Source organism: Ovis aries, chromosome 3, assembly GCF_016772045.2.
Source record: "Ovis aries strain OAR_USU_Benz2616 breed Rambouillet chromosome 3, ARS-UI_Ramb_v3.0, whole genome shotgun sequence".
Classification (NCBI taxonomy): Eukaryota; Metazoa; Chordata; class Mammalia; order Artiodactyla; family Bovidae; genus Ovis; species Ovis aries.
Window position 1 is genome coordinate 201,695,158 of NC_056056.1, and position 23,152 is coordinate 201,718,309.

At 43.9% G+C, this 23,152-nt stretch overlaps 1 protein-coding gene across 1 annotated transcript in view; it reads left to right on the forward strand.

The window, feature by feature from the left end:
• The window catches only part of GRIN2B (glutamate ionotropic receptor NMDA type subunit 2B), a 528,935-nt gene that overhangs the window by 219,121 nt on the left and 286,662 nt on the right, over positions 1-23,152 (forward strand). The window lies entirely within an intron of this gene.

Sequence of the window (23,152 nt, forward strand, 5' to 3'; positions counted from 1 at the left end):
CCGAGAGGCACTTTACTCTTTTGGTTCTGATCATGTCACGATTGTGTGCTACAGTAATTCCAAATTCTGGTGGGTGAGCCCAGCTGAGTTCTGACTGCTCCTTTAGGTCCTGAAACATCAGAGTCGCCTGAAGCCATCCTCAGGCTCTGTAGCCGTACCCAGCCTTCCTGGGGGCTGGCTATGGGCACAGTGAGTTCCTCTCCTGGCCAGGCTAGCTGGCAGCAGAGACTCGGAGTGCATACCTGCAGTGCAGTCTGGCTTCTGTGCCCAGGAAGACGAGATGGCTCAGTGTCCATCTGGACTCACCGATCACCTCCTGGGAGGACAAAACCTGAATTAGATTGTCATGGCTGAACAGAAAAGGGCATTTGTGTATTCTGAGGCTTGGCGATGAGAGAAGCGCTTGCCAGCATTTTGCTGAGCTACGTCTTCCCACTCCATGGCTAGCATTATTTTTAGCCTCATTTCTTCTGATTACTCAATTGTCTTCAACAACTTTGTGAGGAAAACTGATGTCTCTGTCAGACGGTCTTAGAGGAATTTCTTGCTGGAGCTGCGCTGATGTGAAAACATTCTGTGTTCCTGTTGTCCCTGGCTCTCTGTGACCTCTCGGGTTTGGAAGGGGGAGGTGTGACAGTAAAGGGATGAACCGGGGGACGACTGTTCTGGTGATAGCACGTCTTGATTTGGTGTTTGATTTGGTGGAGCGGAACTTTTCCAGATGTGCTGACGTGGGCCTTCTGCTCTAGAGTCACCTACTGGCCACGGGCATAGAGAATGGAGGTGGTCTTTACTCAGGAACACAGAAGTAAGTAAACTACTCACCTTTCCTTTGCTTTAACTCTCTTCTACTTTCGTGAAGCAGTTGAAGACACAGATGTGAGCAGAATTAAAAATTTGCCCCCCTCCGCTTCTATATCCCCCCATAAGTATAATGTATGTATGTTAGTCGCTTAGTCATGTCTGACTCTTTGTGACCCCATAGACTGTGGCCCGCCAGGCTCCTCTGTCCGTGGAATTCTCCAGGCAAGAATACTGGAGTGGGTTGCCATTCCTTTCTCCAGAATCTTTCTGACCCAGGGATTGAACCCTAGTCTCCTGCACTGCAGGCAGATTCTTTACCATCTGAGCCACCAGGGAAGCCCAAAAGTATGATGGTGAGGCAGAAATTGTTATGTGCTCGAATGCTGAGACAGGGTTGAAAGAGCCCCACTGGAACACATGATTCAAATAGGGGCCAAACCATGGAGAACGCCAAGGCCAGAGAGGGCTGGTCTACCTCGCGGTTGTCAGTGAGGAGAGGGGCTGAGGCAAGGTTACTGGAACCCTTTGGGGAACTGATGCAGAATGGATTCAAATAAGGAAACAGAAGCCAGAGGAGGAAGAGAAAAACGACCACATTCAGCAGCATCCTGGGTCCTCAGCTCCTTCTGCTTGGAAAGGAGGGAGGGTGCGGAACAGACAAAGTGTGTCCTGAAATTTCCTCGAGGACTACAGATTTATGAGTCTCATCACTTTATCCAGAAGACTGAGGTCCACACTGGGCTTAGTTTGAATGGCGGACATTACAAATGCAGCAGAAATTAACACAACATTATAAATAAACTCTACTTTCCCCCCCAAAAAAAAAATGCTGTTAGGAGTACAACCGGTAGCACTGACTTCCCCAGGCCTCTGCACTCTGAGTGTGTATGTCAGTAACAGTTCAAATCACATCTGGTTTTGAAAGTGGAATGAATTGGGAGAATGGCATTGACATATATACACTGCCAGGTGTGAAATAGATGGCCAGTGGGAACGTGCTCTCTAGCCCAGGGAGCTCAGCTCAGTGCTTCCTGATGACCTCTAGGGGTGGGGTGGAGGGAGGTCCAAGAGGGAGAGGATATTTGCTTACGTTATAGCTGACTCATGATGCCGTACAGCAGAAACCAACACAGCATTGTAAAGCAATTATTCTCCAGTGAAGAAAGAGCATCTGCTCTTGCTTCCTTCCGCTCTTGTAAGACCGCAGTCCCCACAAAGCCGTTATCTGCTGGGGTGGCTTGGGAAGCCCCCAGGAGGGCACATCACAGGTTCACAGCTGGTTCTGATACCAGATTTGCTGCCATTTTCCAAAGTTTCCTGGACTTCCCCCTTGGCGCTGCTGCCGTTTCCTCTTGTTTTATGTGCACGGCAATGGAGTTCTGTGGCATCTGCCTTGCACGTCGGCCTCTTTCCGACCCTGCTGCCTCCTCCCTTGGGGACCACAGTCTCCCTGTAGATATGACGCTTTCCCACTGAGCACCTCCTCAAGTTCACTGGGGCCTTCCTCATGCCAAGGCGTCAGCATGGGCTGTGGAGAAGTGTCTGGTGAGAGCTCTCGTCCCCCGTTGTGTTATAAGCTATTACTAAGGCCGCAGGCACGCTCGTGACATAATTTCTTCTAAGGTTTTAATGAAACAGCTTTTCAGTGTTTACTTACATCTCCTACTTTCTCATTCCCCGAGGACCTGCAGTCAGGCTGGGGGAACTTAAGCAATAACCATTACGATGGCTTCCAAGCTGCTCCTCCCACCCTGTGACTACAGCCTTGTGAGTGGATAGCATTTATTTGGTTGCTTCTTAAGGAAAATTTTCCCTCAGGCTGCTCCTTCGTTTCTCGTGAAAATAGACTTTTTTTAAACATATAATAAAATTCATTTATTCTAAGAACACAATTAAATGACTTTAGTAAATGTGTACAGTTACAATCTATTACTACATTTCAGTCTTTATATTTTCATCAGCCTCCAAATGTTTTCTTGATCCAGTTTTCTTTTCTTAAAAAAATTTTATTGGAGTATAGTTGATTTACAATGCTGTGTTTGTTTCTGCTACACAGCAAAGTGAATCAGTTACACATATCCATATATCCACTCTTTTTTAGATCGTTTTCCCATATAGGTCATTACAGAGTAGTGAATAGGGGTCTCTGTGCTATACAGGAGATCCTTAGACACCAAGGAGATCAAACCAGTCCATCCTAAAGGAAATCAACTCTGAATATTCATTGGAAGGACTGATGCTGAAGCTGAAGCTCCAATACTTTGGCCACCTGGTGTGAAGAGCCGACCCACTGGATTAGACCCGGATGCTGGGAAAGATTGAGGGCAGGAGGAGAAGGGGGCAACAGAGGAGGTGAGATGGTTGGATGGCATCAGTGACTCAATGGACATGAGTTTGAGCAAACTCCGGGAGATGATGAGTGACAGAGAAGGCTGGCATGCTGCAGTCCATTGGGTCTCAAAGAGTTGGAGATGACTTAGGACCAAACAACAACAACAAAACTTTATATATAGTAGTGTGTGGGGGTCAATTCCAGTTTCTCAGTTTATCCCTCCTCTCCCCCCAACCCCCGCCCCAGCCCCAGCTTTCCCCCCTGGTAACCCGTAGGTTTGTTTTCTACATCTGTGACTCTATTTCTGTTTTGTAAATAAGTTCATTTGTAAATAAGTTCATCTTTCTTAGATTCCACATATAATATATGTTCTTCTTTCTGTGTCTGACCTCTTCACTCAGTATGACAATCTCTGAGTCCATCCATGTTGCTACAAATGGCATTATTTCAAAACCGAAGGGGATTTTTTTCAGAAGTCTCTTTTCATTCAGTCATAAAAGAATGAAAATAGTTGTCCTCAGAGCCCGCCCTCCAGTTTCCAAGACCTGCCTGAACATTGAAAACACATAAGATGGCTGAGGCTGAGTCAGGACCTTCATGGGTTCCAGGCCAGCTGCTGCCCTTTAAGGCGTGAGAGAGACTCTGCCCTCACTTATGGTTGGCAGCTGAGGCTGACTGGAAAGAGCATGGTATATGGAGTTAGACTTTGTGCCCTCATCCCACCTCTGACACCTACCCACTTCATAGCCTTGGGGCAAGTCCTTTAGTATCCCTGAGCTTCAATTTCCTTATCTCCATATTTGAGTTAAACTTTCCTACCCACAAGTCTGTTGAGAAAATGTAAAAGTTCATAATGACTGGTATTCTTAGGGTGAAGTCAGAGAATTGTAAGAAAATGATAACCTGTAGCTCAAGTGATAAAGAATGTGCCCTGCAATACAGGAGACTTGGATTCAGTCCCTGGGTTGGGAAGATCCCCTGGAGAAGAGAATGGCAACCCACTCCAGTATTCTTGCCTGGAGAATCCCATGGACAGAGGAGCCTAGCAGGCTGCAGTCCATGGGGTTGCAAAAAGTCAGACATGACTGAAGCAACTAAGACTTTCACTTTCAATCCTAACTCTGCTCAGTGCTCTGTGATGACCTAAATGGGAAGGAAATCCAAAAGAGGGAATGTGTATATATATATATACATGTACAGCTGATTCACTTTGCTGTACCGCAGAAACTAACACAGCACTGCAGAGCAACTAGAGGCCAATGAAAATTAATTTAAAAAACAAGAAAACACCCTCCTGAGGATGGACCGAGCCTGTCTATGGTATACTCTACACTCCTGTGGTTCTTTTTGCTGTTAAAATTCTGTGACTCTTTCACAAGAGGTGGAATGTTAAGACTGTTGTCAGGAACATATTCCAGTGAAGCCCCTTCATTGTCTCCGCACTGTTGTTCTTTTCTGTAGTTATTATACAGTCACCGTGCTGAGATTAGTAAGGACCATGTAGGGGGCTCCCTGAGCACCTTCTTCTTTGCCTGAGGTGGGGCCAGGGCTGTGACACCCCTGTCCTCCAGGTCTCGCTGTGGGGTGGAGCTCTGGCCTCCTCTCTGGCCCTAAGGGCAGCCCCGGCCTTGCTTGACCTTTCATTCCTGGCCCCGCTCTCTGGGTCCTTATTGCAGCCTCAGTCTTGCACAAACCAAACTGCCCACCTTGGGCCCTCTTTCAGCACTGGCTTAGGTCCTAACAAAGGTGCTTATTTCACTTCCACATCTTCAACAACAGGGGCGTGTGTCTTCTCTGGACCTACGGTTCCTACTAAAATTTTACAAAATCGCTGCCAACAGGTACTGCCCACTGCCCACTTCCCACTGCCCTGCCACTATTGCCCCTGCCAAAAAACAGAATACAAAAAAGGAATCAGTCAGTCAGTTCAGTCGCTCAGTCGTGTCCGACTCTTTGCGACCTCATGAATCACAGCACACCAGGCCTCCCTGTCCATCACCAACTCCTGGAGTTCACTCAGACTCATGTCCATCGAGTCAGTGATGCCATCCAGCCATCTCATCCTCGGTCATCCCCTTCTCCTCCTGCCCCCAATCCCTCCCAGCATCAGAATCTTTTCCAATGAGTCAACTCTTCGCATGAGGTGGCCAAAGTACTGGAGTTTCAGCTTTAGCATCATTCCTTACAAAGAAATCCCAGGGCTGATCTCCTTTAGAATGGACTGGTTGGATCTCCTTGCAGTCCAAGGGACTCTCAAGAGTCTTCTCCAACACCACACTTCAAAAGCGTCAATTCTTTGGTGCTCAGCCTTCTTCACAGTCCAACTCTCACATCCATACATGACCACAGGAAAAACCGTAGCCTTGACTAGATGGACCTTAGTCGGCAAAGTAATGTCTCTGCTTTTGAATATGCTATCTAAGTTGGTCATAACTTTTCTTCAAAGGAGTAAGCGTCTTTTAGAGAAGAGAAATGATTTTCCACAGAGTATTCATGTGAGATGGCTGTTATAAAATGCAGTGACCCCTAAAGTTATGGAAAACTTGAAAAGAGACCTCTGGGAGCTGCTGATGCTGGCTTTAACTGTCCATAACAATTTTCACCTCTTGAAAAGGAAAATAAAAACATTTTCATCTGGGTCAGGTGGATGCATGATTAGGGAATAGTGTAATAAAAAGAAGGGATATGTGTATACATATAGCTGAGTGATTTTGCTGTATAGCAGAAAGTAACATAGCATTGTAAAGCAACTATATACTCCAATAAAATTTTTTAAAAATGTTTTCTTCCTTTATAAATGAAATCTATGTATTCAAGGATTTGACTCTTCCCAGGTGGTGCTAGTTGTAAAGAACCCGCTGCCAATGCAGGAGACCTGGGTTTGAGACTTGGGTTCAATTCCTGGGTCGGGAAGATCCCCTGGAGGAAGACATGGCAACCCATTCCAGTATTCTTGCCTGGAGAATCCCATGGACAGAGGAGCCTGGCGGGCTACAGTCCATGGGGTCACAAAGAGTCGGACACGACTAAAGCAACTTAGCAGAGCACATATATTCAAGGAAAGCAGAGATAATGAGCTCAAAGAGAGATGATTCAGATCAGAAGGGCTTGGGGATGAGTGGGATCGGGGAAGCCTGAGGAGCCAAGTGTTCAGCTGAGGAGGTCGCTCCCTGCAGTAATATTACACAAGGGACCGAAGGCCCTACAGGCTGAAGCTTAGAGAGGTTTACTGCAGAGGTACTATGTGTGTGATGGACAGACTGGTGGAGGCCGGGAGAGCGCAGGGCAGATTCATACCTAGACCAGGTAGTGCTTGCTCACCCAGTTTCGTAGGAATTCAGAAGTTTGAAAGCTGGGTGGACAGCTCATAGGAGGAGTGGTCCCCCGCTGATATATCAAGTATCAGGCGGTGTGTCAGAGCCTGTAGAGCGAGGGTGATGAGGGTGTGTTTCTGCTTTAAACTTATGCCAGACTAGCTGAGTAGAATTTGCTTCTGATTTGCCTCACCTCTGGTTATGGGACCCCTCCACATGTCAATAAAAGCCAGTTGTGTGAAATCACCACATGGCCTCAGAAGCTCTGTGGTCTGAAGATGGATGGAGCACTGCAGACAAGCCAAAGATTGTCCTCCCACTCCCAGCCTCCTGGCCAGCAGCGTGATCCCATCCCCATCTTCTGGGTGATGGTACTAGCAAGTTACCACCATTCGATACCAGTGGTAACGTGGAACGTTGAAGGAAACCTTATTTCAACAGATTGAAAAAACAATGGCAGCTATCGTTTACTGAGCCCTGACTTCTTGTACTCATCCTTGTCCCCGATCATTTCATCTTTCCAGCAGTTCTTCCACAAGGAAAGGGACCACTATCATCACCTTTGCAGTTGAGGGAACTCAGTCTAATAGTGGTCAGGCAATATTCAGAGCCACTAACAAGCTGACCTTGGACTGGCCCTCAGGTCTAACAGCAGGATGTTTACCACCAAAATAGTCTTCTTCATTCTACGGTGTCTTGAGGTTTGAGAAGGCCTGGCCCAGGGGATACCCTGAGAAGCAGAGCACCCTCAGCTCTAGCCCCTTTTGTCCTCCTCCAGCTCCTTTCAGCCTCAGCCAGCTTCTAAAACCTGTTGCCGGAATATGATGGCACACCCACTCAGTTTAATAGTAACATTCTTTTGCAGTTAGTGCCACTTAAGATCTCAGCTGGTGACAGGGAACCATTATTGCACCATTGTCACAGTTTATCATTGTGCTGCCCTGGCACGCATCCTGTCGAGGCAGTTGTTGAATATAAGAGTTTATAACCTCCGGCATGCAAAGCTATGGATAAAACACTATTTGACTGTTTTAAAAACATTCTCTCTTGCTTAATGAGGTTTTTAAGGGTATACAGGGGGAAAAAAATTAAGACTCTTTAAGAAGCCTTTGGCAAGAAGCTCCAGAGGTTTAGCTGGGGCTGACTTGAAATGTGGAGAGGAGCCATTGATCATTTGGTTAGCAAATGAAGTGAGTTGGACACTTGCAGGAGTTTTATTGCTCTCTCACCAGTGTCTTCCACTTGCTTAGGAGGTTGCAAGTGCAGAAGGCCTGATGCTAAGGGCCAAGGATGGCCTTCCTTGGAGAAAAAGGAAAAAAGAGTTCTCCTGGCTGCAGAGAGAGTTCCAACGGAGTCCTCAGAGTTCAAAGGGAGATGCCTTGGGTGAAGCTATTAATACCTTCTCTCAGATAAACAACCTCTGTGTCTGGGAGTGGCATTTAACTTCCAGGGGGAGCATCAAGGCAGAGAAATGACAGGCTCCTGAAAGAAGAGAAACCAAAGTTTATATAAGAGGCACATGTAACAGTGTCCCCAGTGGACACCAGGTGATTTCCGTATCTAAGTAACTGGGGTACTTTCTGGAAATCACTCAAGTTTTCCATCTTTTGATGACCTTGTATTTAAAATGAAGGTCTTGAGGTAGATGACCTCCAAGGCTCCATTGAGTGCAAAACTTCTATGGTTCTAGAAAATTCTAGAGTTGAGTATATTGATAAGATGATTGTACTTAGATTTTTTTAAAACTTTCTGTAATTAGTATGTGTCTGTTAGTCGCTCAGTCATGTCTGACTCTTTGCAACCCCATGAACTATAGCCATTGGATCCTCTGTCCATGGGGATTTTCCAGGCAAGAATACTGGAGTGGGTAGCCATTCCCTTGCCAAGAGTTGAGTCTATGGATAAGATCATTATAGCTAGATTTTTAAAACTGTACCTTTCTATAGTTAGTATATAAAATCAGTTAAATTGGTTAAAATCAGTATTATGAGAGAAATGTGGTTATTTTATGAGTGATAGTTGCTGGAAAAGTTAGACCTGCACTCAGCATTCTGTTGAAAGGCTATAGTGGCCTCCCCTACGTTCCAGGGGTCTAGTTCTGTCCCTGAACTCGGCATCTTTTCTTAGGATGCAGGTGGAAAGCTTCATCACATACTGCCTCCCTTCCTTTGATGTTCCCTGGCTTTAGGAGGAATCTTTCCATGTCTCTCACCAGAGTCTCTCTCCAGCTACCACAGTGATGGAACCTGATATGTTTTTCACTTTCTCCACCATAATTTGCACTGAGATGTCAGGATACTGATACCAAGGGGACTTTAAGATTCAAGGGGCCTCCATGGGGTGAGGCTCAGAGAGGCCAGAAGCTCTTAGGAAGATTCTTCCCAGTGTTGTTGTTGTTTAATCACCAAGTTGTGTCCAACTCTTTGTGACCCCACAGACTGTAGCACACCAAGCTTCCCTGTCCTTCAGTGTCTCCCAGAGTTTGCTCAGATTCACACCCATTGAGTTGGTGATGCTATCTAACCATCTCATCCTCTGCTGCTCTCTTCTCCTTTTGCCTTCAATCACTCCCAGCATCAGGATCTTTTAAGATGAGTTGGTGTTTGCAGGCTGGCCTGAGTTTGCAGTCACCATCTATTACACTGGGTCAGTGGGAGGATGCTTTGGAGTTTCTAAGGGAAACTTTCTGGAGTAAACTTTTGGAATGTGGTGCATTTGTATATTGGGGAATGACCAGTCAGTCTTGTTAGAGAGATAAAGAGAGCGAGATCTGACAAAGACATTGTCATATTGAATGAAGTAAGTCAAACAGAAAAAGATAGATACTGTGTGATATCACTTGCATGTGGAATTAAAATAAAAAGATACAAGCGAACTCATTTACTAAAGAGAAACAGGCTCACAGATATAGAAAACAAACTTATGGTTATCAAAGGAGAAAGGAGGAAGAAGGGATAAGTTGGGAGTTTGGAATTAACAGATACACACTACTACATATGAAATAGATAAATGAGGACCTAGTGTACAACCCGGGAAACTACAATATATTCAGTATCTTGTAATAACCTTTAATGGAAAAGATCTGAAAAAGAATACTTATATACGTCTATGTATTTATATATGTGTAACTGAATCCCTGTGCTATACACCTGACACTAACGCAACATTGTAAATCAACTATATTTCAATTTAAAAATAAGGTGAGCTCTTTTTCTTAGCAAGGTAGATTACATGTTTATGCTGATTGTTCGCCTTCCCTTTTCTCTACCATATCTGGAGTGAATAAAAGGAGATTGGACACCTTATTTACAAAAGATTGCTCCCACTGACCTAAACTGTCTCCCAACATGTTAAAGAGTCTGTTACTGGAGTTAATCTTAGTTATGCACCTTAGGAGAACAACAGGTTATATGAAATCCTTAGATAATTCACAAACATTATGAAAGGTCATAATTCTTGCTCTTTCCCTCCATGAGGTCTTCTTCTAGCTGAACTGGCTATTGTTTGTATGTCATTTCACTGGGACTGCCCACCTTTTGGCAGAGGTGCTCATAAGCCTGCAGAGTGGGAGGAGCTGGGGGAGAATCAATGGTTCTGTTAAGTCAGACTTTGAGGAAAGAATGACTGAACGAATGCACATCAGCCTGAGAATCTGGAAATTTCTCTTCTAAGGGCATTCCCAGCAGCAAAGACCCATCTTATCTGCTATTACCTCCCTCTCTCCTGAACTGAATAGAATAGCATTCACCTTTTCTTATGATACGTGTGAGATAAGCAATGAATAACCGAAGACATCTGGAATTCAACTGAAGTTCCCCTTTAATACAGGTGTGTACCTGCATACTAAGTTGCTTCAGTCATGTCCAACTCTTTATGACCCTATGGGCTGTCGCCCACCAGGATCCTCTGTCCATGGGATTCTCCAGGCAAGAATACTGGAGGGGGTTGCCGTGCCCTCCTCCAGGGGATCTTCCTGACCCAGGGGTTGAACCCAGACCTCTTATGTCTCCTGCATTGGCAGGTGGGTTCTTTACCACTAGCGCCACCAACGTAAGGGCTTCTCATAAACTTGAGAAAGTTTTCCAAATAATACTGAGTGGATACCTTTCCCAGCCTAGGTGAAGCCTGACCTTCTGTTTCATCCAGTCACTTGTTACGCCTATTTTATAGGTCTTAAGGAAAAAAACAAAAACAAAAACAACCCTCTTACATGAGCCGGAATTGGGCGATGCAGAGGATGGACATAAAACCACAGGAAGAGCTGTCGATCAAAGGTTCCTTGGAGGAGGTGGATCAGTGTAACATTTTCTGTTCTCCTTTGAAGCCTGCATTTGTTGTCTGTCTTTTGTGGAGAGTCTCAAACTGGGAGGACTAAGCGCTCTTGAATAGACCCGTTCTCCCGAGCCCTCGGCAGCCCCTGCCACTCGTGGTGGCAGCTCGCACCCGCTGGGCAGCTGCATGGACAAAGAAAGGAATGGGCACCAGGCACAGCGGCCAAACAAGCTGTGTCAGTTTCTCTTCCTTCCCATTTGAGTTAGTAAAAGAGCTATTTCTAAACTTACATGGTTCACCTGAGCTTGTAGTCAGCGCTTTTTTCTTTTATTCAGCCCTGATTCTTGCAGTCAAAATGTGCCATATTCTTGGTTAGCATTCTGCTATAGTCTTGGTTCATACTGCTCTCTTTGGCTTTAGCCTCTCGAGACTAATAACGACCGGCCAACTGCGGGCCTGCTTTCTTAAGAGTGCAAGTGTATGCCTCAGGACCAGAGACAACTCTGGCTGACATTCTCTGTAATTAAAAGGGAGCACAGTTCTTGAAAAGCAAGTCTTGATATATTCAGCTTTGGGGTGCTCTTTGGGAGATCAGTAACTAAAGCAGGGGGTTCTTCCCTGATGGCTCAGAAGTAAAGGATCTGCCTGCACGGCCGGAATTGTTGTTCAGTCGCTGAAGTTACGTCTTTGTGACCCCATGGACTGCAGCACACCAGGCTTCCCTGTCTATCACCATCTCCTGGAGTTTGCTCAAACTCATGTCCATTGAGTCAGTGATGCCATCCAACCATCTCATCCTCGGTCACCCTCTTCTCCTCCTGCCCTCAATCTTTCCCAGCAACAGGGTCTTTTCCAATGACTCGGCTCTTTGCATCAGGTGGCCTTAGTATTAGAGCTTCAGCTTCAGAGACTCAACTTCAATTCCTAGGTTGGGAAGATTCCCTGGAGGAGGATGTGGCAACCCACTCTAGTATGCTTGCCTGGAAAATTCCGTGAACAGAGGAGGCTGGTGGGCTGCAGTTCATGGGGTCGCAAGAGTCAGGCAGGACTGAGTGACTGAGCACAGCACACCTAAAGCAGGACAGAATGAGGTTAGCATGTTTAAGGCATCAGTGTGACCTGTGTGGCCCTACAGAACTAGACACAACTGGGAGTGTGGGAGATTTAGTTCATTTATGTATTGAGAGTGTTACTGGGTGGACTATTCTTCACATGTGAATCAGATGAAGCCAAAATTTAATTTGGTTTTAGATTCAGTTTCTTCTTCTAACTTTGCAATCTTGGCTGAAGTGCAAAGGATGAGTCCAGCAGCAGCAGAAAATAAAATCTACATGTTTAGTTCAGTTGAAGCATTCTAACTTAAAAAAAGAAAAAAAAATGGGCAAAGGCGAAAATGCACATGCTCTGCTGGGGATACCACACGGCAAATATATTTTCCCTGGTGGCACAAAATTAGCATAAGATTGGAGGATTTGGAGTCCTTAATTCATGATCTGGTTCTGCTGATGACTCTGAGGCCTTTGGGCAGGTCATTAAACTCCTTTGTGCTCTCATTTATTACAATAAATATGGGAAATTAAAATGAAACCATGAAGTAGCTTAGTGTTTTTACTCCTGGAGTCCTTGATCCACTTTTTAGCTCTGCCACTTGGTAGATATTTGACATTGGACTGATCAACCTCCTGAGTCTCATCTGCTTGTCTATAGCATATAGATAGCATTAAGAATAGCTGTGCCCTAGAATTGATGCGCTGGTTAAAAGAGAAGGCATTTGGAGTGCTTAACACAGGGCGAGTTCATAGTGTATGTTTATTAAATATTACTACTGGCACTGTTGTTATTATGATGTCACTTTTATTACATAAAGATACAGTGGGAGATTAGGATAGCGTCTGAGTGGGTGACTTGTGTGGGAGTTTGGTGTTTAGGAAATTGCAAGCCTATGAAGCAAGTTGGGCAGAAACATGAATGTGGAGACGGTGGGAATATGGAGAAACACAGGTGTCCTGGGACATGAGGCATTGTGGGGGTTGCAGTCTGAGGCCAGCCTGGGAAGAGGCGTTGGGACAAAAGTGCGAGAGACGTGACTGGCTGTGTTTTGTAGTTCATGCTTGGTTCTGTGCACGATGTGAAAGGCTTAAATGTTCTGATGACAGGCCTCACTTGTTCACACACATGTTTTGTGATGATAATTCTTACGTGTTAAGATGGGATTAGAGCAAAGATGGAGGCCTGAGGACCAGCTAGCGACTGATTTTACTAGAAAAACAGATAAAAGTGAGGACTTCCAGAAGTTAGAGGCAAGTAGATGGGAAAGAGAATGGGCATTTAGAGATAAGTTATTATTGAATGAATGATAGGGATTCCTTTTTATTTTTCTTTTGAATTAAATGATTAGAAGTGAAAATATTTCACAAGGATTTAAAGGCAAGGTCAATGATAAAAGCAACATTTAGTGAGCGATGTCAGTTTGCTACTGTTGGATAGAAGCCACTATCCAAAACTTGGTGGCTTGAAACCGCAACCATTTATTAATACTAGGAGTCAACTGGACAGGACTCCTAGGAACCTAGGAGTCAACTGGACAGGACTTCTGGTCTCAGCTGGACTCAGGCATGTATCTGTGGTGAGCTTTGTGTTGGGTTGAACATCTCGGCCGAGTTCCCTCATCTGTGAGTGTTGGCTGGCTTTAGGCTGGTCTAGGATGACCTCAGTTGGGACAGCTGGGCTCTTCACCATGTGATCTCTCATCCTCCATTATGCTAGCCTGGGCTTATTCTCAAATCATGGCAGGTCCCCAAGAGAGAAAGCAAAAGTATGCAGAGCCTCCTGAGGCCTAAAGTTGGAACTCTCACATTGACACCTTCTGCATCATATGCACTGAAATGAGTCATTAGGCAAGTTTATTTCAAGGGATGAAGAGCTTGACTATCCTTCTCAATGGGAGGAGCTTCAGAGTCATGTTGCAAGGGGTGGATCCAGGTAAGCCATTGATGAAAGCCATTAGTACGTTCATTCTGCCGCATAGGGACAGCTCAAATTGAGCTCTTGTAGTCACGTAACAAACATGTATTAAGCACTTACTATTTTCTAGTCACTACCGCAGGCATTTCCTGCCTTCAGGAAGCTTCCTATTGAGCAGGGAGACAGGGACCCCATAACTAGCTAGGCTGCAAAGGGATATGTTCTGTGTTAGTCATGCATTCATTCCTGTGCTCCTCTGATCTGCTCAAGTGCAGACTCTGAAGACACTGAACCCTGAGGCTCAGCATCTCCTAGTTCTTGAGTCGGTTTACGCCAAGTCCAGCCAACAGGTCCTAGAGCTTTGCTGCTGGGAGTGGGCTTCTTTGTTTATTCAGAATAAATTTATTTCCTGTCTTTTCTGAGATCATTTGCTTCGTCACAGAGAGACACAGTTTGTCCCATGGAAGAGCCCAAAGTCCTTCATCTTGCCAGGAGTTCACAGACCTCAGTCAAACTCCCTTTGTTCATATGCCCCAGATTTTTGTACCTAGATCATCATGTCTTCATTATTAATATCATGATGTTTTAGCCTTTGAAATACTTTCTCTGTTAACACCCACCCAACTCTGCCTAGTGCTTGGAACAAAGGGCTGCATTTCCCCCTACTACCTGTGGTTTTCTAAAAATCCATTCATGCTAGTATTTCTCTTGTCTCATATTTTGGACATCAGTAGAATGTCCATAGCTTATTACGTAGGGAAGCCTGTCGTTTATAAGCTGAATGTAGGTATTGTACATGGAATGACTATCTTACTCCCCTCTTTCTCCCTAGGGCATGAGTCCTTCTTCTTTTCTTTTCTTCTTTTTTTCAGTATCCTGCTCCTTTGATTATTGAGATGGGAGAAGGATGAACTGATGTAGAGGAGACCCAAATAAATTTTCAGTGAAATTATTGAGTAAAGTGAAACTTTTCCTTTTTTTTGTAGCATATTATAAACTTGTTAGATCTTTCTGTTATTTAATGTTGAAATTGAGAGTACAAATTGTAGGGTTTTTTTAATACTAAATAGTATTTAAAAGATCTCCCACTCAGTCTTTGAAAAATTTGATTTCTTTTGGGATTGATAGTAGACTTGTGTCAAATCATTGGTTCTCTCTAAATGTGAGAGAGCTCTGGGTGCTCATACAGTATATGCCTCTTTCTATGAAGAATGGAAAGATCTGTTTTTCCCATCTCCATAGACTAAAGGATGGACACCTTCCATATCACTACCTTCTGAGTTTTTAGTGTGCTGATGAGCTGCAGTCTTGACCTTTAGTGGAGAGTTACAGTGAAACCAGGAGTGTGATGCGGAGATAAAAATACATGGGTGACTCGGGTCTGGAACAAAGAACCTCCCAAGCTTGATTCACCAAAGTGAAAGCTAGCTCCAGAATGACGTGCAAAGTGAAACTATAAAGTAGGGAGAGATCTTTTCTCAAAGCTGCAAGAAATGAGCCTCATTATCTTACTTTCAGAAAGGGAGCCATATTGAATCATCAATTTTAAAACTGGAAGGGCTGAGAGATGAAATGGAATTCTTTCTGTATTTTATTGAAGCCTCCACTCCAAGACAAAAATGATATCTGACAATCTGACAAATTCACCCCTTGAGAAAAGGAAAAATATAATACTATTCTTAACCTCAATGGCAAAGATCATCTGGATATAGAAGGGGAACGTTTGCTGTCAAGCTGCTTAGAAATGTTGACAGTCCAAAAGCCTAGTCCCTGGATGCTACTGGGAGAGTGAGTGTGTGTGTGTGTGTGTGTGTGTGTGTGTGTGAGAGAGAGAGAGAGAGAGAGAGAGAGAGAGAGAGAGACAGCCCCCTCCCTTCCTTTCCCCTGTGTACAGAGAAATGAACACCATTCCTTTTCCTCTGTACCCTTTTTCCTTCCCTTGACAAGCCTGCTGACTGACCTCTGCTTTCTAATTATGGAAAAGTGAAGGCTATTTCATCAACTCAGATAAATTCTGATCATGTTCTACATTCAACCTCGCTAGCTCAAAGTCCAGCACATAACTCGGGTGACATAATTGATCTACAGATATGGAAGAGCTGAGGTTTGAGTCTAGTAATAACGTATGTCCCCAGGCAGTACTAGTGGTAAAGAGCCCACGGGCCAGTGGAGGTTAGTTGTAAGAGTCTCAGGTTTGATCCCTGGGTTGGAAAGATCCCCAGGAGAAGGGAACAGCAATCCACTCCGGCGTTCTTGGCTGAAGAATCCCATGGACAGAGAAACCTGGTGGGTTACAGTCCATAGGTTGCAAAGAGTCAGTAGTGACTTGGCAGCAGTACAGTACTCTGTAATACTGAAAGTGTTATTCACGCAGTCGTGTCTGACTCTTTGCGACTCCATTAACTGTAGCCCATTAGCCTCCTCTGTCCATGAAATTCTTTAGGCAAGAATACTGGAGTGGGTTACCATTTCCTTCTCCAGGGGGAAGGAATCTTCCTGACTCAGGGATCTAATGCAGGTCTCCTGTGTCTCCTGCATTGCAGGCAGATTCTTTACCTTGTGAGCTGCCCGGGAAGCCATATGTGTAATTACCTCACAGTTTAATGTTATAGAGTCAGACAGAGCTGACTCAGTTTGTCCACATTTCACTACATAAATACCATGCTAGCAGAGTCTTAGAAGGAACCCAAAATATCATTTGGTTCACCATCTCACTCAGCGCAGGAATCTCTGAGATGGAGGTGGTCCTGAGACCCTTTTTGTTGGAATGTCTCTGGTGGCAAGGAACTTACCTGAATGGTCAAGAGCATCTATTCGATTCAGGTTGTGCAACGTTTTCTTTATATTGAGGCAATATCTGCTGTGTTATAACTGCCATTTGGAAGATTATATTCTATCTGCTGGGGCTTCCCTCGTGACTCAGTGGTTAAGAATCCACCTGCCAATGCAGGAGGCTCATGTTTGATCCTTGGGTCAGGAAGCTCCCGTGGAGAAGGAAATGGCAACCCACTCCCGTATTCTTGACTGGGAAATCCCATGGACAGAGGAGCCTGGTGGGCTCCAGTCCATAGGGTTGCAAAAGAGTTGGACATGACTTAGCAACTAAATACAACAATAATATTTGGAAGGGTCAATCATGGTGAATGCTTTCCTCTGACTAAACAGTCGTGAAATACTGGCAAGAATTCAAGCATAGAGATGGAAGTTGCTTACATAAATTAGGAGACTGGTTTAAAAAATAATTTGATGGTGAATAAATAAAACTTCAGATAAATTAACCAGGTAAATAAAAAGTATATTTTCACTGTCTGTACTTGGGCTGTACTTGGCTGAATTCACTTTATGTTACATTCAATCCATTTCGGTCAGGATAGGCACCCTCTAATTAGCTGAACATGTAAAACTGTTCTAGGTCATTATTTCTCCAATCAAAAAAAAAAGGCAGAGGCTGGACAACAAGTTCCTAGTGAGAGAAGTTATTCATGCTTAAGGGAAACTGTAGCCTGTAAGTTCTCTAATTTTATATAATTTGCACCATCATGTAATATGCCTAGAGGAAGCTGTATTCTCCAGAATATCTTTCAGAGAGATTAATTTGTATTTTTTAGAAGAAGCAACTTGAAAAATTTGCCTGGGGTAGAAACTGAGTTTGAGGGACTTCAGGGTCCAAGAAATGGTTCCGCTTGGTGTATGAAGAATTATATGAGGAAGGTATAAATATATATAAAGAGAGAGAGGAAGGTAGGAGAGAGCCAGATGTGAACCAGCATGGAAAGAGTGCTGGTCCATTCCAGCAGTATTGTGGCCCTTCCCTAGGTCTACCAAGATCTTATGTCAAATTACTGAGCTCACAAGATGGATGAAACAAGTGGGTTTTTCCCTCCTTTATATAGATTTCAATTAAGGCTGGACTTCAGATTTCAGTTGGTCTGGGTGGAACAGCAGTGGGCAAACAGGGCAGACATGGGAACTTGAGGGTACAGGAGGTGGTAGAAGTTCAGGAAAGATGGAGCATGCCAGTGTAAGAACTGATACTTGGGCCAACATCAATAAGACTGTCCCAGAGGAGGGAAGCATTCGCTGAGATGTTGGGCATAAGCACACCCTTTAAATATGTGCGTATTTTCTAAATATCAGTGTTCTTTGAGAGGGAGGAACAAAGGAGAAAGGCTTATGAATAACAAGGCTTTGGAGGAGAAATCATTCTAGGTGATGGTGATAAGTGTGTGCTTGCTAAGTTGCTTCAGTCATGTCTGACCCTTTGTAACCCAATGGGCTGTAGCTCACCAGACTCCTCTGTCCATAGGATTCTCCAGGCAAGAATACTGGAGTGGGTTGCTGTGCCTTCCTCCAGGGGATCTTCCGGACCTAGGGATTGAACCCTGTCTCTTATGTTTCCTGCATTGGCCACTGGGTTCTTTACCACTAGCGCCACCTGGGGAACCCCGCCAGTGATAGGAAGACACTAAATGATGTGAGGTCTTCTCTCCTTTGGGGACCTTTCATCCCAGTCGATGTGGATCTTGCAGCTGCTGTTGCTCTCATTCTGCAGTGGGCTGGCGGGTATTGCAGAGAAGCTCAGGGAAGTGAGGGTACAGACCTCCTGAACTTTCTCTTCTGCTGCCCCTCCTCTCCTGACTGACTTGCCTTTTCTGCGGTTTCCTGGCATAGGTGAGGCGGGCTGAATTTGGGGTGAAAAGATGAGGTTCAGAGGAGGCTGGAAACTCTTGCATGGTCAGGTTGTAGATGAGAGTTTGGTTAGGTGATCACTCTTGAGCAGAAGTGTCCTTAAGGAAGTTGGCGAGAGGAAGCCCTTGGCTCCCATTCACTCCTATTCTTGGCCTCCGTCTTAACTCCATTTTCTCTGTCTTGACCTTCTGTTCTTGGAACCAAGAGGGGCCATTGCAAAGACGACTTGGCGAAAGGATCCACGTCCAGAAGCTGTTCTTATTCAGGTCCTTCTTTTTTTGCTTCCAGGTCAGGACAGAGACAGGGCCACTAGGTTAATGGAATGGGGCTCAGGATTACCTTGGCTTTGGAACAGTGCCCCCTGGGGACTCCCATTAGCGTGTCCTTGCTCTCTCCTTCCAGCTTGCTCTCCCCGCCCTCTCCTCCACATCACTGTGCAGCTCCAGTCATCGAGATAAAGCTTATTTGTTCAAGTACAAACCTGGGGGATGAAAAGAAACAAACTATATGAAAATTTTCTTATTTTATTTATTTTTAAGTTGATTTTTTTAAAAATTAGAGTTGATTTACAATGTTGTTTTGGTTTCAGGTATACAGCCAAGTGAATCAGTTATACGTATCCATATATCCACTCTTTTTTAGATTCTTTTCCCGTATATGTCATGACAGAGTATTGAGCAGAGTTCCCTGTGCTGCACAGCAGGTTCTCATTAGTTACCTAGATCATGTATAATAGTGCGTGTATGTTAATCCCAACCCCCCAATTTATCCCTTCCCCTGTATGTAAATTTTAATTTGGGAGCTTATTTCTCATCTACTTCCTTTCTTTGCCTTCTTTTGGTAATCACATTGTGCTCACTGTCTCCTTTTCTCTTTATTTTATTCCCTATTCCTCTTTCTGTCTTAAAGTTTTCAACGTATTCTCTTGTCTCTATTCTAATCCATTCCTGCTCCATAACTCCCATAAATTTCCCTTAGTATTAATTTAGTTTATTTCTGTTCTTTCCTAATAATGCGACACAGAAGGACCAAGCACATGCACACTGTAGCGTAAAATCATATCAAGTTGTCCCCCTCTCAGTAATTTTCAAGCACATCACATCTTTGCTCTTTTTGAGTCCAGTCTCTGCAAAATTCCCATTTTTCCCGCCTTTAAAATGGTAATGCCATTTTATGTGAAGAAAAATACGCACATCTCATACACATGAAAAATGTTTGCATCACCATAATGAAAAATACAGAAGTGAAAAAAAATGATATATCTTTTTCATCTTTAAATTGGCAAAATTTTAAAGAATATATTAACTGTGGAGTATAGTGAGGTCAGTACTTTCCTACACTGCTTATAAGAGTGTGAAATGATACAACGTTTTTGGAAAACAGTGTGTAAAAAATACATTAGTGACTTAAAATTAGTATCCTTGACTTAGTCTTCCCAAGTTTTACTTCTAAAGAGACTCTTATGACTTCAGATATTCTCATAGAAGTACAAAGATATATATTCTTTTTAAAACAATTTAGTTTGTGGAAGTAGAGTTAACTTACAATGTTGTCTCAGTTTTCACTGTACAGAAAAAGGATTCAGTGATTCATACACATACACACACATATCCATTCCTTTTCATATTCTTTCCAATTATGGTTTATCACAGGATAGCGAGTGTAGTTCCATGTGCTCTACAGTAGGTCCTTGTTGCTTATCCACTTCATATGTAATAGTTTGTATCTGCTAACCCCAGACTCCCAATCTATCCCTCTCCCCACTCCCGCCTTAACAACCATAGTCTGTTTCTGTGTCTGTGAGTCTGTTTCTGTTTTGAAGATAAGTTCGTTTGTGTCCTATTTTAGATTCCACATGTACGTGCTATCCCGTGGCATTTGTCTTTCTCTTTCTGACTTATTTCACTTACTATAAGGATCTCGAGATCCATCCATTTTGCTGCAAATGCCATGGTTTCATTCTTTTTTATGACTGAGTAGTATTCCATTACACACACACACACACACACACACACACACACACACACACTCCATTTTGTTTATCTATTTATCTATTGATGAGCACAAAGATACTCTAGTACCATTCACTGAGCACTTGTTCTGTGTCTATCACCATACCAGGTGCTTGACAGGTGTCATCTCATCTACCCTATGAAGCAAGCACATTACTGACTGATATTACAAATGAGGAAACCATGCCAAGAGAGGCTGAATAACTTGCCTACATTAACGGCTTGTTGGTGACTGAGTCCCGTTCCCACCTACATGGTCTAACCACAGACCTCCTGCTCTTAACCTCCAAGCTGCAGCGCAATAAAACTGTTTACCTTTTGCTCAGCCCCATGAACGTTTAGGCAAGAAGCTCCTGTCTCGGTCCCCAGCCTCCAACCCAGTGTTTGGCATTCATTAGGCACTTGATGAATATCTGCTGAAGGAATAGTTTAATTGAACCTTTATTGTCCTCAGAACCAAATTCTCACCTATGCTTGAACTGCTCCCACCACTAGAATCAGCTTCTCACCCTCTTAGTACCTGGTTGTTATCACCACTGCCACCATCGTCGTACTTCTCCGCTGTGAAAATTTTCCCCATTCCTGATCGTGTATTATCCTTTTCTCTTCTAAACTCCGTAGCATTTGTTTTAATTCACTTTGTGATAATTGCGTTACAGTTTGCATTATTATCATTAGTGCTTTCCAGGCATCAGAACTGTAAATTCTTTTTTATCAGGGCTAATTTCCCACAGCTTATTGTATCCTCCTTAGTGCTTAGTATGGGATCATTCATGTACTGTATGCTCAGTTCAGTTCAGTTTAGTCGCTCAGTCGTGTCCGACTCTTTGCAACCCCATGAATTGCAGCGATACATGTTATGTCTTTAATAGTAAATAGACAAGGCCAGATTATTCATAAAATACATCCTCCAACTACAGCTCTTGATTCAAAAAGAACTTTAGGAAAGCACTGTAACATTATGGCACTGTTTTGGAAAATGATATTTACTCTAACTTTGTACATTAGACTTTGGCAAAGTTAGTAACCCAGTAAGCGTTAGCCCCTTCTCTGATGCCCTTGTACCCTAGGGAAGGCCTGTAAGATCAGATTAAATACCTGCTCTAGACTAAGAATTTCACTAGTCCAATTCTCTTGAGTCTTGTTTTCTCTCCCAGGGATGAACATTCTCCAATAAAGTTGGCTTGGAACCACACTGGTTTCAGAGTATCAGGCAAATGAGCTATAATTAGCCATCTGGATGTTCACCTTTCCCCTCATCACGCTTCTTGTTTTTCACATTTTGATAAAAATCTACTAGCAAAATTAACTAAATTGAACCCAAAGTGGTTCTATCTTTATCTAAAACGTGTAACTAGTTTTATGTCCATATTTGTACTAGTCATCAGCTTGGGTTGAAAGAAGGGTCATATATATTTTTTGAAATTTACTGTTAAAATTCCCTCATACCCATATTGTCAGGAAAAACAATTTTTCTCTCTGAAGGTCTCACTAGTAACCATGCCAGGTTATTCAAGAACACAAGGAATTTACTAGACCTCAGGAGAAGAGAGAACTGGACAGTCTGACAGTCTACGTAGTATATCCCATTTTGGTTTGGCCTTTTTTTTTTCCCCCTGATTTGTCTTGGGCTTGCAGTGCTTCAAGTTACATTAATTTGCTCATCCACTGTTCCCAAGACGGGGTCATTGTCCTGGGATGTCTGTATCTAAAGGACTTCCAGCTTCAGCCTTATGCCGTTTTGAAACTGGTCCTCCTCCGTCAACTTCTAGTCCCTTTCAAGTTGAGCAGGGTTCATGGTGCAGACTCCCCATTGCCTCATGGAGAGCTCCACCATCTTCTTTCCTGTCAGTGGTCTCAATCTGAGCTATATCCATCTACAGAAGAATGTCTCGTAATTCTGCAGGAGTTCGGTGATACCAATCTCTTTTCTCCCAGCTGAACCCTTGACCTGCATTACTTTCTCCATCTGTTCTCTAGAGATCCCAGTTTTCCATACCAAGAGGGATACTTTGGGATGCCCCAAAGCCTTCGTTTGCTTCTCCTCCAGGAAAGAAGCTGCTTGTTTGCCTTAGGGAACTTCTGGGAGGATGCAGACTTCTTTCCCGAGGTCCACCTTAGTGAAGAAGCAGTCAGTGGCTTCTTTCACTAAGCAGTGTTAAGTTCCACCTCACCATGACCCTGCCTCATGTGTATTTAACAGATACTTTGTTGTTCATTCTCTCAGTTATGTCCAACTCTTTGTGACCCCATGGGCTGCAGCACACCAGGCTCCTCTGTCCACCTTTATCTCCCAGGGTTTGCTTAAATTCATGGCCATTGAGTTTGGTGACACTATCTAATCATCTCATCCTCTGATGCCCCTTTCTCCTTTTGCCTTCAGTCTTTCCCAGCATCAGGGTGTTTTCCAGTGAATCTGCTCTTCGCATCAGGTGGCTAAAGTATTGGAACTTCAGCATCAGGACCAGTCCTTCCAATGAATATTCAGGGTTGATTTGCTTTAGGATTGACAGGTTTGATCTCCGTGCAGTCCAAGGGACTCTCAAGAGTCTCCTCCAGCAGGACAGTTCAGTTCAAAACCATCAGTTCTTCGATGCTCAGCCTTCTTTATAGACCAACTCTCACATCCATACATGACTACTGGTAAAACTATAGCTTTGATTATATAGACTTTGGCAAAATAATGTCTGTGCTTTTTAATATACTTAGTTTGTCAGAAACCGTGTCCTATGCATTGGCAGGCAGATTCTTATCCACGGCGTCAC